Genomic DNA, 6,329 nt, shown 5'->3' on the forward strand with positions numbered 1-6,329 from the left:
CATTAGATAGATTCTCCAAACAAAAAATAAACAAAGAAACTATAGAGCTATAAAATATAATTAATAATTTAGAATTAAAAGACATATATAGAATATTTCATCCATCAATGACTGAAGCACAAAACAGCAGCAGACAAATCATTTTCTAAAATAGACCACATCTAAGACCACAAAGCAACTCTTAGCAAATACAAAAAAAAATAGAGATAATACCTGGTATTCTATCAGATCAAAATAGAATGAAATTGGAAATCAATGATAAACTGTATCAAAATCTCTGGGACATTATGAAGGCAGTTCTAAGAGGAATGTTCATAGTATTGAGCTCATGCATTAAAAGAATAGAAAGTCACCAAATAAATAACTAATATTACATCTCAAGGCCCTAGAAAAATAAGAACAAATCAACATCAAAATCAGTTAAAAAAGGAAATAATTAAACGTAGGGATGAAATCAATAAAATTGAAGCAAAATTTTCAAAAAATTAAAACAAAAAGTTGGGTTTTTGAAAGAAAAATAAAATTGATGAAATCCTAGCCACACTAACAGAAAGAAAGAAAAAACTCAAATTTATAAAATTTGTTATGTAAAAGGAAAAATTCCCACAGACACCACTGAAATACAGAGGGTAATCATAAACTATTTTGAAAACTGATACTCCAATAAAATAGAAAATCTTGAAGACATTGACAAATTTCTAGAGACACATGAACTACCCAAATTGAACAAGGAAGACATAGAAAATTTAAACAGATCAATATCAACCTATAAAATTAAAGATGTAATCAAAAGGAAAAGTCCAGAACTGGAAGGATTCACAGCTGAGTTATACCAGACCTTCAAAGAAGAACTAATATCAATCCTCCTCAAATTATTCCATGAAAAGAAAAGGAAGGAACCATTCCAAACTCATTTTATGAACTTAGTATAAACCTGATACCAAAACCAGACAAAGACACATTAAGGAAAGAAAACATCAAACCAATATTTCTGATGAACAAAGATACAAAAATTCTTAATAAAATACTGACAAATCAAATACAAAAAGACATTTAAAATATAGTGAACCATGATCAAATGTGTTTCATTTCAGGAATGCAAGGCTAGTTTAACATACAGAAATCAATAAATGTAATTTACTTCATCAGTAGATTTAAAAAACATAACCACACAATTAGCTTAATAGATACAGAAAAGGCATTTGACAAAACATAGTATCCATTCATGTTTAAAACAATAGAAAAACAAGGTAAACTAGGAACATGCCTCAACATTGTAAAAAGCTATATATGTTAAACCCAAGGTCAACATCATTCTAAATCAAGAAAAACTGGAAGCATTCCCTGTCTAAACTGGAACAAGAGAGACCCTCTTTCACCAATTTTATTAAACATAGTCCTTGAAACCATAGCCAGAGAAATTAGAAAGAAGAAAGAAAATAAATTAAACAGATACAAATAGGAAAATATGAGCTTAGATTATCCTATATGCTGATGACAAGATCCTATTTTTTAAAGACACAAAAAACTCCACCAGAGAACTTCTAGAACTTCTAAATTAATTCACAAAAGTAGCAAGATACAAAATGACACTCATAAATAAATCATGTTCCTATACTCCAATGATGAATCTGCTGAAAAACAAATTAGGAAAATTATCACATTCACAATAGCCTCAAAAACCAAAAAACAAAATAACCTTGGAGTCAAGCTAACAAAGGAAGTGAAAGTCTCTTACAATGAAAACTAAAAAATGAAATTGCAGAAGACCTTAGAAGATGTAAATCTCTCCCATGCTCTTGGATAAGCAGAATTAATATTATCAAAATGCCATACTACCAAAAGTCCTGCACAAAGTTAATGAAATCTCTGTTAAAATTCCAATGATGTTCTCCATAGATATACAAAATGCTATCATGAAATTCATTTTAAAAAACAGAAGATCCAGGACCCCATCTGCACCACCCCCCAACCTGAGATGAATGCAAGACACCAAGCCTGCCTGAGCTAATTCGGGGCACCGTCACTGAGGCTCCCCAGCTTCTTTGGAGGCTGGTGCAGGCATTTTGAATTATTCCTGAGCACGTTGCCCCCATTGAAAGGGCAGCTCCCTTCCTGAGATATCTACAGGAGGTTGGAGGCCCTTTGACAGGTACCTCTATTTACTCACTTATATCTTACACCCTTCCCCATCCTCTTCATTCACCACTAGAAATACTGCAAATAATAAAACTCATTCTGTTTATTACAATAACATTAAAGTCTATATAGGGGCTATCTGATTCAGTGCTGCATTTTCTTTGTTTGGGTGCTGCTAATATTGATCTCCCCCTCAAAGAAGAGGTACTGGAAAACTGCAGGGTCACAATAAGCCTGCAAAGGGGAAACTTCAACCTCAGATCTTCACTGCTAGAGGGGAATATACAGAAACAATATGAAAAAAACAGGGGAAAAACAGTGCCCCTAACAAACCAAGGTGCTGTTTTGATAGAATCCAATGACAGCATGGCAGCAGAAATGACAGGAAAAGAGTTTATAATCTGCATAACTAAAATGATCCATGAAGCAAAAGATAAGAGCAAATGCAGGCAATGCATGATCACCCCAATAAGCGGTTAAAGAACAAATCCAAGAAACAGAAACAAAACAACACTTCAATAAAGAGATAGAGATTCTGAAAAAAAAAAAAAAAAAAAAAAAAAACCAAATACTTGAAATGAAAGAAATAATAAATCAAATTAAAAACCCAATAGTAAGCATCATCAGCAGAATAAATCTTGTGGAAGATAGAATCTCAGACAATGAACACAAAATATTTAATCATGAAAATAAAGTTGAACAAACTGAGATGTTAAGAAATCATGAATGGAACCTCCAAGATTTATGGGATATCATGAAAAGACCAAATTTAAGAATTATTGGGGTTGAAGAAGGCACAGAGATACAAACCAAAGGAATGAACAACCTGTTCAATGAAATAATAACAGAAAATTTCCTGAACCTGAGAAATAAAATGGAAAATCAAATACAAGAGGCTTACAGAACGCCAGGTGCACAATAGATTACACACCAAGTAATTTACAATAGATCTACACTAGGGCACATTATAATGAAAATACCTCACATACAAAATAAAGATAGGATTTTAAAGGCTGTGAGAGAAAAGCATCAGATTACTTATAGGGGAAATTAATATTAATATCAGATTTCTCAGCCCAGACCCTAAAAACAAGAAGGACCTGGAACAATATATTCCAAGCTCTGAAAGAACATGCATACCAGCCAAGAATCTTATACCCAGCAAAACTAACCTCAGATTGGATGATGAAATAAAATCTTTCCACGAAAAACAAAAGTTAAAAGAATTTACAAATAGAAAGCCTGCACAACAGAACACCCTCAGCAAAATATTTCATGAGGAGGAAGTGAAAGACAATAATACAAGTCAAAAAAGGGAGGAACTACCCTAATGGAAAAGCCAATCAAAGGAGAAACCAAGTCAAGTTAAAAATAAAAAATAAGCCAAAATGACCAGGAATACAAATCATATCACAATAATGAATCTGAATGTTAATGGCCTAAACCCAATAATCAAAAGATACACTGGAAGATTGGATTAAAAAGAAAGACCCAATAATATGCTGCCTGCAAGAGACTCATCTCATAGAAAGACATCCACAGACTAAAGGTGAAAAGATGGGGAAAAACATACCATGCACATGGACTCAGTAAAAAAGCAGGGGACTCCATCCTCATATCAGATAAAGTGGACTCCAAACCTAATTTAGTCAGAAAGGATAAAGAAGGACATTTCATACTGCTTAAAGGAGCATAAATCAGCAAGACATAACAATTTTAAATAGTTATGCCCCAAACAATGGAGCATCTATGTACATCAAACAAACCCTTCTCAAATTTAAGAATTTAATAGATCAAAACAATAATAGTGGTGAACGTTAACACATTGCTCTCACCACTGGATAGATCATCCAAACAAAAACTGAATAAAGAAACAATAAAATTAAAAAATAAAATCAATGATATAGATTTAATGGACATTTACAGAGTATTTTATCCATCATTGAGTGAATATACTTTCAGCAGCTCATGGATCCTTTTTCAAAATAGACAATATGCTATGCCACAAAGAAGCCACTGGTAAAAAAAAAAAAAAAAAAAAAAAAAAAAGACACACTTCCTTGTATCCTATCAGACCATAATGGAATGCAATTAGAAATCAATGATAAGATAACAAACAAAAACTACTCCTACACCTGGAGACTGAATACTATGCTATTGAATGATGCAATGATAACAGAAGACATCAGGGAAGAAGTAAAAAAAAAAATTCTTACAGGTAAATGAGAATAATGATGCACATACCAAAATCCCTGGGACACTCTGAAAGCAGTACTAAGAGGAAACTTCACTGCATTGAGCTCATACATTAAAAAAAATAAAAAGTCAACAACTAAATGACCTAACATTACATCTCAAAGCCCTAGAAAAAAAAAGAATAGATCAACACCAAAAGTAGTAGAAGACAGGAAATCTTAAAATCAGAACTGAAATCAATGAAATTGAAACAAGAGAAAAAATTCAAAAAATTAACAAAACAAAAAGTTGGTTGCTTGAAAAAGTAAACAAAATTGATAAACCCTTAGCCACACTAATGAAGAGGAGAGAGAAAACTCAAATTACTAGAATTTGTAATGAAAAAGGAAAGATCACGACAGACACCACTGAAATATATAACATAATTAGAAGCTACTTTGAAAATCTATACTCCAACAAAATAGAAATATTGGAGACATTGACAAATTTTTAGAGACATGTGATCCTCCCAAACTGAATCAGGAATAGCTACACAATTTTAACAGATCAATATCAAGCACCAAAATAGAAGAAGCCATCAAAAGCCTACCAACAAAGAAAAGTCCAGGACCAGATGGATTCTCAGCTGAATTCTACAAGACCTTTAAAGAAGAAATAATACCAATACTCCTCAAAGTATTCCAGGAAATAGAAAAGAAGGGAACCCCTCCAAACTCATTCTATGAGGCTAGTATCACTCTGATTCCAAAACCAGACAAAGACTCATTAAGGAAAGAAAACTTCAGATCAATATCCCTGATGAACACAGATGTAAAAATCTTTAACAAAATACTGGCAAATCACATACAAAAATATATCAAAAAGATAGTGCACCATGATGAAGTGTGGTTTATCCTAGGGATGCAAGGTTGGTTCAATATCTGGAAATCAATAAAGGTAATTCATCACATCAATAGGCTTAAAGTTAAGAATTATATCATTATTTCAATAGATGCTGAGAAATCATTTGATAAAATGCAGTACCCCTTCATGCTTACAACACTAGAAAAAATAGGAATAGTAGGAACATTCCTTAACATTGGAAAGGCTATCTATGCTAAGCCCATAGCCAACATTATTCTTAATGGAGAAAAACTGAAAATATTCTCTCTAAAGAATGAAACAAGACAGGGATGCCCTCTTTCACCACTTCTATTCAAGTCGTCCTTGAAATTCTAGCCAGAGCAATTAGACAGACTAAAGAGATTAAAGGGACACAAATAGGAAAAGAAGAACTCAAGCTGTCACTATTTGCCAATGACATGAGTCTATATTTAGAGGATCCAAAAAAGTCCACTAGAAAACTTCTAGAACTAATAAATGAATTCAGCAAAGTAGCAGGATATAAAATCAATTCTCATAAATCTAACACATTTTTATTCATAAGTGATGAAGCCTCTGAAAGAGAAATTAGGAAAACCACTCCATTCACAATAACCTCAAAAAATAAATAAATAAATAAGTAAAAAACCTTGAGAATCAATCTAACAAAAGAGGTGAAAGACCTCTACAATGAGAATTACAGAACGCTAAAGAAAGAAATTGAAGAAAACCTTAGAAGATGGAAAGATCTCCCATGTTCTTGGATAGGCAGAATTAATATTGTCAAAATGGCCATTCTACCAAAGGCACTATACAGATTCAATGCAATTCCAATTAAAATCCCAATGACATTCCTCATAGAAATAGAAAAAGCAATCATGAACTTCATCTGGAAGAATAAGAGACCTCGAATAGCCAAAACAATCCTGAGTAGGAAAAGTGAAGCAGGAGGATCACAATACCAGACTTTAAACTATACTACAGAGCAATAGCAACAAAAATGGCATGGTATTGGCACCAAAATAGACAGGAAGACCAATGGTACAGAATAGAAGACACACATACAAACCCACATAAATACAGTCATCTCATAATAGACAAAGGAATCAAAAACACACAATGGAGAAAAGATA

The sequence above is a fragment of the Sciurus vulgaris genome, assembly GCF_902686455.1.
Source record: "Sciurus vulgaris genome assembly, chromosome: 10".
NCBI lineage: Eukaryota > Metazoa > Chordata > Mammalia > Rodentia > Sciuridae > Sciurus > Sciurus vulgaris.